Genomic DNA, 14,311 nt, shown 5'->3' on the forward strand with positions numbered 1-14,311 from the left:
ACTGATGTTGCTGGACTGTGCTTGTTTTCCATTTTACAAAAATAAATGACAGTAAAATATTTTTAAAGTACGTGTGGCCCATATTCAGGGGGCTTGTATTTGTGGGCTGGCAACTGCCAAAGATCACCGATGACGCCAAAAATCAGCACACAGAATCTAATCTTCAACCAGTTACCACTGACAGGTCAGCATGGCCTGTAGAACTTGGCGGGTTTTAGAATGGGTGCATGTTTAATTTTCGTCACAAGGACAATGAGTTCTCAGACAGAGAGCGGCAGAGAGAAGGAGCGAGAGACCGAGGGAGAGAGAGGCAGAGAGACGTAGAAGACGGAGGGAGATGGAGAGGGAGGGAGGGAGACAGGGAGCGAGACAGAGGGGGGAGACAGAGAGAGGGAACAGAGGGAGAGAGAGGGAGGGAGACAGCGAGAGGGAGGGAGACAGAGAGAGACAGAGAGGGAGGGAGACAGAGAGGGAGGGAGACAGAGGGGGAGGGAGACAGGGACACAGAGGGAGACCGAGGGAGACAGAAAGAGGGAGACAGGGAGAGAGAGAGGGAGACAGAGAGAGAGAGAGGGAGACAGGGAGAGAGAGGGAGACAAAGGGAGGGAGACAGAGGGAGACAAAGGGAGGGAGACAGAGGGAGGAAGAGGGAGGGGGAGACAGAGGGAGGGGGAGACAGAGAGAGGGGGAGACAGAGAGAGGGGGAGACAGAGAGGGAGGGAGACAGAGAGGGAGGGAGGGAGACAGGGAGGGAGGGAGGGAGACAGAGAGGGAGGGAGACAAAGGGACACAGACAGAGGGAGACAGAGAGAGAGAGGGAGACTGGGAGAGAGAGAGTACCTGTTTGGCAGTATGTCGTATGCCCAAATGGGCTGCTCTATATGAGACAGCACGTTGCGTACGATATACTGCCAAACAAGGACTCGGAGAACTTTCATTCGCATACTACTGACTGTGTGAGCCTCTGAGGAAGAGAGTTATCGAAACGCGTCGGGCTCAGTCAGGTGTGAGTAATTACAGGCAAGCGCGACAAACCATACCTAATAAAAGCTTGTGGGGAAAAGCAGCTTGTGTTCAAGTGCGGTTCTTCTGATGGACAAATCCCCAATGAACTGTATACATATGTGTGTGTGTATGCTGGGTCTGGTGGCTCAGTGGACGAATGCGTCCGCTGCAGGGGTCTGTGTTCAACCTCATGGTCAGTTTTTTTTGTTGCTCTAGCCCCGCCCCCCTCCACCACTGACCCCGCCCCCACCGGTGCGGCCCTCGGCCACAAACCACACTGTAAATTTGGCCCCCCGAGAGAAAGTTTGTGAGTACCCCTGTTCTAGATCAAGGATCCTCTCTGTTGGACCATTTGGTAAGGACTTTTATTGGATTTTCATAAGCCTAAAACTGGCAAGCTTTCTTAATCCTTGACTTTCAGGACTTTGAGTCCGATTTAGTGTTTGATGGACAGGCCACTCCATCACGCATGTAACAGATATCCTGTAAGTCTTACTACAAGTAGTGTATGGCACTTGTAATAACGTTGACGAGACATCAGTCATATTTGTTATTGAATACCCATGTGCCAAACTCACAACGAAGGCCCTGTGTAAGGCAGCTGTTTGTATAATACCTCTGTAAAATATTAGTAATAACAAAAAAACATCTGCTCAGATGTTCCTACTTTATCTAGCTTTATAGCTTGTAACACTGGGCTATACTGGCCTTTAAAGGCCAGCTCCAGTTTAATTTGCTGGAATAGAAGAGTAGGGCCAATAACTTGGGAGCGTGACCTTAATGACCATTATAGCCTGCTACAGGAGGCTATAACGCTAGTTGAATAATTTGCTCTATAAGGGTGGTTCTAGCAACTTCCATCACAAGTTTGATTTACATCCCAGTTTTCTATCCTTGACAGGTACTGCTGTGCATTCTGGTGTGTACAGCCTCTGCAGGAACTGACATAAAAGGACAGGAGGAGCTGTGAAAGAAGTAAGTGAGAGGCTTCTGCAGCCACGGCCTTCCTCTCTGCTCTGGCAAATGGCTTTCTTTAATTTGTTCAGGAAGAATGAAAGATGGGCATTGAAGGCTTCCCCTTCCCCCCTCCTATGCCTCTTGCAATCACTGCATCTGCATTCCATTGATAGTCTGATCCTCAAAAGGAGTGAAGGGAAAGCCTCCTGTCTTTTCACATGACCACTGTCAGGTTCCACCTTCCAGAATCCTCGGTGTTATGCTGATGCTCAAAAAGGGTCCACCTCTCGACTGCCCCAAGTCCTGAATAATAAATAAACACGGACTGGTGAGGTAGTCAAGTGAGGGAAGGAAAGGGTAGGGACAGCAGGGAAGGAGACCTGGGAAGGACACAAGAATACACAGTCAATACCCAGCTATCTCATCAAACAGTACCATCAGACAAGGCATAACATGTGAACAACTGCAAGGATTGTGACACCCTACCCTTAAATAAAGAAAGTGAAGTAGCGATGCCAGGAGAGAGAAGAGGGTGATTTGTAAAACCTCCAGCATGAAACTAGTGGGAAGAGAGAATGCACACTGAATACATATCCTGCATATACGTAACAACTCTCCCTACAGTAAACGAGAGAGAAGACTCCTCTCCACCTACACCAGTGTACATGTGGATCTGTATGAGTTGCAGTGCAGCAGCTCCCTGCACACCTCCATATGTCTCGCTCTCTCCTAGGAAATGAAATATATCGAACAATTTAAATGTGAAACAATGAACAGCAGAGGTACAATCACCACTTGTAAACTGCTGACAACGGGGCAGCGTTGGCGTGAACAATAACCACGAGATTTCAAAGAAAATACGTAATCCGTTCACAAGAGACGGCTCAAGCTGCATACATTCCCTCAATACTTAGTTGCTCAGAAGCAGAACGTTCAGAAATGTATATCCCTTAAGAGGGTCTCTCACGGTATGCCTCCCAGTAATTGTATGCCAACAAAAACACCAACTGAGGGGCGAAGGAAATGTACTTCCCTGAAGAGGATTTCTCCTACAGGGAGTACGGTGAAGAATGCCCAAGGAAATCTCATATGGTCTTCCTCTGCAACGAGACAGTGGGGGAACAGAGCTGTCTCCTCCAACAGAGGTGCGTGAGAAATTCGAAACCCCCTATAGTGCGCTAGCGCGTTCCTCTGCAAGAGACCGCTAAGAAGTGATCTCGCCAACAGAGGAGCGAGCGCAGCGCGTATGGAAGGCACAAAGAACACGGCCCAACTGGAACGTACTCATGGCAATCCCCAATGGAGAAAGGCGCCCTGCGCCTACGAATCTTCGGAAATCTAGGAAAATCCCAGTGACGGCCAGCCGCAGAGAATAATCGGCAGCGACCGATCTTCCTGCTTGAGTTATATCCGTTTTTTTCGCCCAGCGTCCGAGTCACGTGGGGCGTGGCTCGCGCTAGGCATGCCGGCAATTGTAGTCTAGAAGGGTCGAGACTCCCTGGTTAACTCTTCTATGAGCAGTCAGTGTGTAACCGGCTGTGAGGGCCTGACAGTACATCCCCCTCCCGGAAGACACTGACTGACCTTAGGCTTGCCTGGATACTGTTTGTGGAACGCTGCCACCAGATGTGCAGCATGCACCGCCTCTGCGTTTTCCCAGGAGTTTTCCTCTGGGCCGTAACCCTTCCAGGCAACTAGATACCATAGTTTGCGTCCTACCAGCTTAGAATCCACAATCCCCTTGACTTCGTATTCACGATCTTGCTGCACCCATATGGGCGTGGGCAGTTTCTTCACCGGACTGTGTGAAGGTTTCAGCAGAGAAACATGGAAGACAGGGTGGATGTGTAAATGCACCGGCAGTTTCAGCTTTACTGCCACTGGGTTGATATGTTTTACCACTCGGTAAGGACCTATATATTTGGGGTTAAATACGCTCTCTCACTTAAACCTTATGTGTTTTGTTGACAGCCAAACCCACTCCCCTCTTTTGTATGTGCGGCCTGGTCTACGGTGTTTGTCCGCCTGGGCTTTGTACTTTTCTTTGACATGGATCAAATTGTCTCGTGTTTCCAACAAGACGGTGCGTATGTGGGACAGTCTCTCACGTAAATCAGGGATTTTATTGTTCTGACTAGGAAGAATCAATGGGGTGAAACGAGGGTGAAAACCATAGATGCTAAAGAAAGGAGTGTGCTGTGTAGAAGCATGTTTGGTGCTATTGTATGCTATTTCTGCTACCCATAGCCACTCTACCCACGCGTCTGTGTTATTGTTGACGTAACACCTGAGGAACTGTTTCATGGTTTGGTTAAGTCTCTCTGTTTGGCCATCTGTTTGGGGAGGTAAAAACTCGTGGAAAGTGAGGATTCTATCTGAAATTCTGAACACCAGGTTTTCCAGAAGTGGGCAGTGAACTGGGCTCCTCTGTCCGATACGATTACTTTGGGTAGGCCATGGAGTCGGACCATGTTGGTTAACAACAGTCTTGCCAAAAGACCCGCAGAAGGGACTTGTTTGCAGGTGATAAAATGCCCCATTTTAGACAAATAGTCCACAACGACCACAATCGCGGTGCACCCTTGGTCCTTGGGTAACCCTACGATGAAATCCACGGAAAACCGTTACTACGGGGTGTCTGGTGTGGGCAAAGGCTGGAGAAGCCCCGTAGTTGGACTGTGGTCTATTTTCATCTGAGCGCACGTGGAACATCGTTTTACCCATAAAAGGACATCTGGACGTACTGTCGGCCACCAGAACTGTCGCAACACCTTCTCCAGGGTTTTCTTTCCCCCAACGTGACCTACACACGGGAGGTCGTGACACCAGGAGAACACCGTTCGCCTCAGGTCGGCGGTAGGGACTAACAACTGTTGGTTTTTCATGGGAAGGCCTTGACGCATCTGCCATTCAGGGTGGAACTTCAACTAGTTTCTCCAAGTGAAGGATTGGATCTCTTGTCTGGTTTTCTGTAGGAACTCATCGGTTTGTATTACACATAACACTCTGGTAGGTTCTATGATTGCCCTCTCAGTCGTGACAGGTTGATGCATTGATTTTCTTGCCTCATAAGAGCATCTGCTTTCTCATTGTCTTTGCCGGGTCGAAATGTGACAATGAAGTGAAACTCGGCAAAGAACAGCATCCAGCAGAGCTGTTGTGGAGTGAGATGTCTTGCGGCTCGCATAAACTGGAGGTTGCGATGATCCAAATAGACCGTCACTTGATGTGTTGCCCCCAACAACTAGTGTCTCCACTCCAGAAACGCATCCCTTATGGCCAGCAGCTCCTTTTCAGCGATGGTGTAGTTCTGCTCCGCGGGATTGAGTTTCCTGGACATGAATGCGATGGGGTGAAGATGTCCTGTTGTTTCGTGTCTTTGGGACAGCACCGCCCCTACCGCCACATCGGAAGCGCCTGCTTCTACGATGGACAGCACTTCAGGCTTGGCATGGGTGAGAAAAGGGGCTGAAGTAAAAGCTTTCTTGAGGAGATCTAGTGCCATCTGAGCTTCTTCCGACCATAGAAAAGGGGTCTTTTTCCGAGTCAATCTGGTGAGAGGGGCTACCATGTCGGAGAATTGTCGGATGAACCGCCTGTAGAAATTGGCAAACCCCAGAAAGCTCTGAATATCCTTCACATTCTGAGGCGCGGCCACTCGATGATTGCCTTGACTTTTCTCTCAGCCATAACTTGACCCAAAGGAGTAAGCATGACCCCTAAAAACTCCACGGTGGTCACGTGAAACTCACATTTGATGATCTTACAAAACAGTTGGTGGTCTTGTAGCGCGTGCAAAACGTGTCCTACATGAACCACATGTTCTTCTTCGTTGGGGGAATAGATTAAGATGTCATCTATATATACCACAACAAAGTGGTCCAAGAAGTCTCTCAGAACATCATTGAGGAAAAACTGGAAGGCTACGGTGCCGTTACACAGCCCAAACAGCATGACCAGATACTCAAATAACCCATACCGTGTCTTGAAGGCCGTCTTCCATTCATCGCCATCACGCATACGGACCAGGTGGTACGCCCCTCTGAGGTCCAGTTTGGTGTAGATGACTGCTGTTTTTACCTGTTCCAAAAGGACTGGAATCAAGGGCAGTGGGTACTGGTTCTTAATGGTGATGGTAGTCAACGCCCTATAATCAATGCAACACCTCAGATCCCCATTGGCCTTTGGAATAAAAAAGAGGGGAGAAGCAGCAGGGGATCTTGAGGGGCGAATGAACCCCAAGGCGAGATGCTTATCCAGATATTTCCGTAGGTGTAGGTTTTCTAGTGCGGTAAGGGCATAAATCCTGCAGCAAGGTATCGCTGCTCCCGGAACCAGATCAATCCGGCAATCGTAGTCCCTGTGTGGGGGAAGCTCTTCAGCCTTGGTGTCGCTGAATACCTCAGCAGACCACTCATAACACTTCGGCAGGTCTACGTTCTTTTCTGCCGCCTTGACGATATGATGTCGGGTGGCTAACGCTTTGGATGGTCTTGCGAGAGGTTGGTTACACTGGTTCTGGCAGTAGGTAGACTGCAGAGTCAGTGTCTTGTTAGTCCAGTCTATGATGGGCTCATGCTGTTGTAACCAGGGGAGACCCAATATCACTCCGTACTGAGGGGCTTGAATGATGTTGAACGATAACCATTCATGGTGGTACCCATCGTAGATTAGTTTGTTTTCTGGTGTGACTTAGCTGATCGGGCCTGATTCCAACTCCTTCCCATCTACGGCATAAACTCGTTCTGGGGTTGGTTTGTGGACAAGCTGTATGCCTAGCCTCTGTGTTTCTTTTTTGTCCATGAAGCACCCCGTGGCTCCGGAGTCCACCGTGGCTCTTATCTGCTTGTGCTCCTGGTTTATTCTAATATCTAGTTCAACGAAGAAATGTTCTGATTCCATAAATACACAGCGGTTCACTGAAGGGATCATAGTCACGCTTGATGGCTCCCCTTCTTGCGCCTTCAAGTTTTCCGCTTCTTTTTCTGCGGCTATTGCGGCTACTTGCCCTGGTCTGGTTCACCCATACTTAGGTTTGACGGGACAGTCATGAAGATAATGTCCCTTTTTCCCGCAATAGAGGCATAGGCCTTGTTTTCGTCTGTGGTCTCTCTCGCTGAGAGTCAATGACGCCCTAACCGCCCCAATCTCCATCGGTTTCGGCTTTGTCACGCCGTGTTCCACAGGTTGAGCTCGATCATACTGCGAGGTATATCTGTCTCTCCGCTTGTGGTCCCCCTTCCCCTCTTTTAGGCGGTGGTCGAGTCGTAGGGTCAGCTCAATGAGGGCTGCACATGTCTGAGGCTGTGGGTCTATCTGGGCGAGGGCGTCCTTCAGCTCATCCTTGAGTCCTTGATAAAAGATAGCGGCTTGTTTAGACTCTAGCCAATCTGTTTCTGCCACCAGTCGTCGAAAGCTGTTTAGATAATTGATCAGATCAGTACTTCCCTTTCGGAGTTCTAACAGGTCCCTGTCAGCAGAGAAAGTCTCTGCCCTGCGATCAAACGTCTTCTCGAATTCTACCTTAAACGCCTCCCAATCATAGAGCAAAGGGTTGTCTCGTTTTACTAAGGGGACTGCCCATTGCGCTGCCTCGCCTGCCAAATACGAGATTACAAAGGCTACCCTAGCCTGATTGGTAGTAAACATCTTCGGCTTACAGTTAAAATGCAGTAGAGCTTGGGTCGGAAACACCTGTACTTTCTTGTTGTCCCCATGAAACCGCTCTGGAGGGGCTAACGGTATTTGTGTGAGCATTTATACCACTACCGGAAGAGGTGCAGGGTGTGGTGATCCCCCTACATCGAATGGGTTCCTTTGCATCCTATCTACCATGACTTGGAGAGCGGCTGTTTCAGTGCATGAAGCAGCATGCTCGGCCTGTACTTGAGCCAAAGCTGCTATGATATCCTCTAGGATGGCCATCCCCGACACCAGCACAACCAGGAGGAAATCAATTTGTGGCCCGATAATTCTGTCAGGTTCCACCTTCCAGAATCCTCGGGGTTGTGCTGATGCTCAAAAGGGGTCCACCTCTCGACTGCCCCAAGTCCGGAATAATATATAAACACGGACTGGTGAGGTAGTCAAGTGAGGGAAGGAAAGGGTAGGGACAGCAGGGAAGGAGACCTGGGAAGGACACAAGAATACACAGTCAATACCCAGCTATCTCATCAGACAGTACCATCAGACAAGGCATAAAATGTGAACAACTGCAATGATTGTAACACCCTACCTGTAAATAAAGAAAGTGAAGTAGCGATGCCAGGAGAGAGAAGAGGGTGATTTGCAGAACCTCCAGCATGAAACTAGTGGGAAGAGAGAATGCACACTGAATACATATCCTGCATATACGTAACAACTCTCCCTACAGTAAACGAGAGAGAAGACTCCTCTCCACCTACACCAGTGTACATGTGGATCTGTATGATATGCAGTGCAGCAGCTCCCTGCACACCTCCATATGTCTCGCTCTCTCCTAGGAAATGAAATATAACAAACAATTGAAATGTGAAACAATGAACAGCAGAGGTACAATCACCACTTGTAAACTGCTGAAAACGGGGCAGCTTTGGCGTGAACAATAACCACGAGACTTCAAAGAAAATACGTAATCCGTTCACAAGACACGGATCAAGCTGCATACATTCCCTCAATCCTTAGTTGCTCAGAAGCAGAACGTTCAGAAATGTATTTCCCTTAAGAGGGTCTCTCACTGTATGCCTCCTAGTAATTGTATGCCAACAAAAACACCAACTGAGGGGCGAAGTAAATGTACTTCCCTGAAGAGGGTTTCTCCTACAGGGAGTACGGTGGAAAATGCCCAAGGAAATCTCACATGGTCTTCCTCTGCAACGAGACAGTGGGGGAAAAGAGCTGTCTCCTCCAACAGAGGTGCGTGAGAAATTCGTAACCCCCTATAGTGCGCTAGCGCGTTTCTCTGCAAGAGACCGCTAAGAAGCGATTTCACCAACAGAGGAGCGAGCACAGCGCGTACGGAAGGCACAAAGAACACGGCCCAACTGGCACGTACTCACGACAATCCCCAATGGAGAAAGGCGCCCTGCGCCTACTAACCTTCGGAAATCCAGGAAAATCCCAGTGACGGCCATCCGCAGAGAATAATCGGCAGCGACCTATCTTCCTGCTTGAGTTATATCTGTTTTTTTCGCCCAGCGTCCGAGTCACGTGGGGCGTGACTCGCGCTAGGCATGCCGGGAATTGTAGTCTAGAAGGGTCGATACTCCCTGGTTAACTCTTCTATGCGCAGTCAGTGTGTAACCGGCTGTGAGGGCCTGACAATCATATCGACCTCTCATGTCCCTGCCACAACATACCCTGAATAGAGACAGAAAATAAGAACAGAGCGAGGCTCTGGATTAGGGCCTGTAATGGTAATGGCAAGGAACCTATGCCAGCGTTTAGAATCTGATTAAACTATTTTTAACAGAACTCTCAACATTTCGATAAAATATTTTTTATAGGCCAACAGCTTGTCACCCTTCTTACCTTTTTTTGTAATATAGTTGGTCCATGTGAAGCTTTGTTTGAAGCAAAATTTTAGTAGAGTCCAAGATAGACTCAAATTCACCCTCTCTTTGTGCAGAGCTTTATAGATTTTCATGGAATATGAGACGCTATCCTGGACCTCCAACTTGCGAAGCTGTGTCTCAACGACCCTGGAGTTACGGTCTTTCACCTTATGCAATGCAGAGATTGTTTTGCCACGCCCGACAGGCTCGGACGGGCGCATCATGCGATGCGCTACCCAGGGGGATGGTGTGGTCCTCTGCACATTCACTTGGACCCTGGGGGTCTTGTGGCCAGGAGGTAACTTGCATACCTTCCATTCATCCTGCATTGCCTCGCCGGAATCCTTAGTGAGGAGTCAAGGGATACTTATCTTGCCCAGTACAAGATAGCTACTCCCCATAGCAATTATTGTCGTCTTCCCAATCCATAATGGCTGCCCATTTTTGATGTAATTTCCTGGAGTTGAGCTATATAAGGAGGTCAGATTTGACTTGACCTTGCAGCACAATGCTTTGTTAGTCCTGTTGAGAGTTCTTCGCTTCCTCACTGTTTCTTGAGTCCTGGTTCCAGTTTTGGGTGTTGCTGCCACTGGTTTCTGTTAGTTTCTGTTCTGTTTTGGTGTAATTGTCTGAGAGAGTCCAGTTACTTGCTCTTGTTTGTCTACCGAAGGTTTTTCCCCAACTTGGTCTTTTCCTCCAACAGGGGCTTTTCTGGAAGTCACTATCTGCTTGGGAGCTTCCTAGCGTTGGCTGCATCGTGCCAACTGGAAGGGGTAGCACATACCTCTGGCAGACCTGGGCTTCCCGCTCACTTCGTACTCAAAGGGCATCAACTAGACGTCCGTCCCTGGAATCTGACAGAGATCGGCTTGGCTACCTCCCCTCGGATTGTTCCCCTAGGATCATGTGCTATTTTAAGCCAGCACACCTCACCAGGCACTCGCCCTCTGAAATAGTTTTGAGTGATCCTAAGAGCAGGGTCTCTTATGCCAAGTTCATCCAGCTTCCAGGATCTTACTGTCTTTACTCTGAAGTGCAAAATACACAGCCATATGACTGGAGCATGATCTGAACACATTTAGCTCCTAGGTGCCAGGGCCATTGGAATTAAATTATGTGACAAAGAAAGGAAAATAATTCTGCAATTATGTTGTATCTCATTTAAAAATTATTTTGCAGGACCTTAGAAAGACTTGCAACATATTTGTGAATCTTCTAAATTCTGAATATCCTGTTGAAATAATTAGCTATGTGAACATTGCCTGTGATGTGAACCTGGATTTGTGTTAATAGTAAACTAAATAAACAAACATTGACAAAGAAGGAATCATTCTATCCACTGTTACAATTACATATAAGTACTTGTGTTTTTTTTTTTCTGCTTTGTATAACCCCTAACTGCGATCCAGCAAATGAGACTCTTTACACTACATGTGAAATATTGTCAGCTCTTATTCTGGCTAGTTACAGATATCAACAGCTGAAGGTGACCAATTAACTTTTGTAAAGTTACTGGTGCAGTGTTGCATCTCATGCGCAGCAATTTTATTAACTTTTGATCCATTTGCACTTGAACCAATGTTTTGTTGAAATCTGCAAATTTTGCAGCCAGTCATAGATTACATGGTGAGTGTGATAAACTCATATTGATGTGAAAAACACTTCATTGGCTTATTGTGTTACTTCAGTGAGCAACCTACAGTCAATTAATGTACTTCATCATAGTTGAACTAGCTGTGCCATTCTTGTACAATGAGATACAATAATCTTGTATGTGCTGGGTTCCCGGCCATCTAAGTTTATGTTAATGCGAGACCTGTTGATGATGTACGGGAAACAATAGACGCATAATCATTAGGATTAGCTTTATCTTGCTCCCAGACTACATTTAAGTCTCCTTATTTAGAACCTTACTTCTTGTGCAGCAGCAAAGGACAGGAACAAGTACTTGTAAAAATGCTTATGGGATAGAAGTCCTTTGCACTGTTTTATATACCAGAGCCACCATGCCCCCCACACTATTTCTGATCTACTTTATATTTTCCCTTCAGAAGACTGACAGTCTGTGATCTTGTTGAAAATGTTGCCTTAGTAATATGAAATGTTTGACTGTAGTACCTAGCTTTGCTGAAATGACGTTCACTCAAAGTGTACTGTCAAACATAGTGATGGTGATTACTTGGCCCCTCTTACCTGGCTATGAAGGGTCTAAAAGTGCTGGAAAGAACTGTAGATCAAGTGTACAGTCTCCCTTTTTTCCTGCATCCCAGGAAGCGGAACTGTCTAGATTCTTCCAGTGAGCCACAACTGGGGCTGCTGTGCAAGATAGTGTTAAGTCTGTCCTTATTTTTCTCCATAGTGGAAATGACAGCCTATCCATTTTTATGGCTTACCTTTCAGACATTTATATGGGTAGCTGAAGAATTGTAGTGACAGGTAGCTGGATGAATCCAAACAAATCATGAGGCTGATTCTCGTGATAAGTATATCCTTTAATGGAGGAACAACAAGTTCCAGCAACAGAGCCCGTATCACCTGTCTCTCCACCGCATCTGTTCTCTTTGCTGTATAACTTCAAACACACATCTACATTCTTTAAGTGACATAGGGCCACATTTTTCTCATTTAGAGTCGGACAGACCTTCAGTTTGTTGATGACGCCAACATACACCTCCGATGGCCCAAAAGAGTAATGACAGTTGGAGGCTTTGCTATTTGTCCACCTGACCTATTTAAGTGGGCAGACAAATGGCAACTTTCCAGTGTCCTTCATCGCCAGGTAAAACCTGGTGGTAAGTGGTACTGAAAACTGCAAAATGACCCCCACGCCAAAGATGACGAGGGAGTCACTGCTGTTTTTAGATTCAACGAAAAGCCTCCTTTGGGATTTTTTTTTTCTAAATAAACAAAAAAGTTGAAAGTTTAATGGACTGCCCTATCATGTTGGCGGAGCTGTCCATCAAACTTTCATTGCCTTTACAGGAACCCCTGTTATTCTGGTTCCTTGAAGTGCAAGAGATTTGGCCAGTGGACATCTCTAAATTTGACAAAGGAGTACCCTCGTCATGGCAGGAGTAAAGTACTCTGCTATGGTGACTGTACATAATCTGTCCACCAAACTCTAAATCATGCCCTCAGTAAGCTTCTACACAGGGAGATGCCAGCCAGTAATCTTTCAATAACCACACATTTCGCCCCTCAGCAAAATTTACAATAAAAATAAAACAAACACAAAATGAATAAAAATAAAAATGAAACTACAAATGATGACGGAAAAGTCAAAATAAAATCAAACAGCTGATGACAAGGAAATACCAAATTAACCTAGTCACCAAAACTGCAAGGATGTTTCAGTTCTGTAAGACTGTGACGTAAACATTCATTAGATGCATTAGACAACGTTATTGAAGACACTTTTTTTGTAAAGACTCTTTGGAAAAGGTTGGCAAAAATCTTTTTTTCCTTGACAAGCATCAACCTCTTTTCCTGAAACATGAGACACTACTTATTTGGTTAATAGCTAACCTACTGATGTGCCACTATTGACCACTTTTCACCCTAACAGCGGTGTGTTTTATTTCCATGACCTGAACAGGATTACAAAACTTTGACAACTTTTTTTTCAATAATAGAGGCTTGTCGAGTCTGACCCAGTGTCCAATAGCAAAACACATTTTTCCATAATTTAGATTACACATTGCTTTGGGTTTTTTCATTTTTCTCTGGTCAGACATCAAGCCACCTGGACAAATAGTCAATAATTGTAAGAAAGTGGCTCTGTATACTGTTCCCAAATAGGTACAGTGTGCACAGAGTCCACAGTCCCCAGAGGTTTGGCAGAGGCTAAAGTTAGATACAACCTTACTCTCTAAAGTGGTAGCTTGGTCGAGCAGTAAGGCAGTGTCAGAGGACAGTGTAAAGCATTTGTTGTATACACTCAGTCAGCAAATGGTCTCGCACACTCAAGAACTGAACTCTAGGCCAATGGTTGTATATACAAATATATGGTTGTTTTCTTTTAGAACCAACAATAGGTATCAAAATATACTTTCTCAGAATGAGATGCTTTAGTTAAATACTTTTCAATAGGCAATAGACTTTTGAATGCAATAGTTATAGTTGTTGCAATAGGCAACACAATTTCAAACACAATTATACATTGAGCTCAATGGGAATTTCTAGTTAAATGCAATTGATTACTTTTTGGTTACTTTTCTTACCACAGGACTGGATCCTAGATTCAGTCCTGGGACATCTCCTGTAAACAGTTGAGTAAAACGTTTTGGTTACAGTTGTGATTTTTAAGTAATATTATTGTATTTTAAAAGTTGACAGAAACTTTTTCACATAGAATCACCAATGTTATCCTATGGGAGGAAATTCACTTAGCAGGTAAGTAGGGTTATCGTTACTTTTTCTTACTCAGTGTTGGATCCTGGATCCAGCACTGGTGCATCTCCTGTAAACAGTTGAAAGAATACGTTTTTGTTATACAGGCGATTTTTAACGACTATTTTTAAGTTTGAAAAATCGACACTTCGAACAATTTCTGGCAAAAACAAGGCAATGTTATCCTATGGCGGAAAAGCAAGTTAGCGGTATGTACCGCTGTAATTACTTTGCAGGGCCAGTGCTGGGCACCAAGATCCAGCACTGGGATCTCTCCTGATAGCAGGTGAGTAAATTCGTTTTCGTTGATCGGCTGATTTTTAGTGAATATTTTAAAGTTTCAAAACGCGACAAAAGAATTTCCAAGTGAAACCAGTCAATGTTACCCTATGGAAGAAAAGTGAGTTATCGGCTTTTGGGTAAGTACT

The 14,311-nt window shown here is 46.0% G+C and overlaps 1 long non-coding RNA gene across 2 annotated transcripts in view; it reads left to right on the plus strand.

Annotated features, from left to right (window-relative positions):
- Nucleotides 1–14,311, plus strand: part of LOC146868146 (uncharacterized) — a 205,725-nt gene that overhangs the window by 35,769 nt on the left and 155,645 nt on the right. Inside the window, exon 3 of one of the 2 annotated variants that reach the window (XR_014962419.1) lies at nt 1,907–1,980. The exons of the other annotated variant lie outside the window; for it this stretch is intronic. This is a non-coding gene — a long non-coding RNA (uncharacterized LOC146868146). The remainder of the gene's footprint in view (nt 1–1,906; nt 1,981–14,311) is intronic. 2 annotated transcript variants of the gene reach the window in all.

Source organism: Triturus cristatus, chromosome 1_2 (genome assembly GCF_964204655.1).
Source record: "Triturus cristatus chromosome 1_2, aTriCri1.1, whole genome shotgun sequence".
Classification (NCBI taxonomy): Eukaryota; Metazoa; Chordata; class Amphibia; order Caudata; family Salamandridae; genus Triturus; species Triturus cristatus.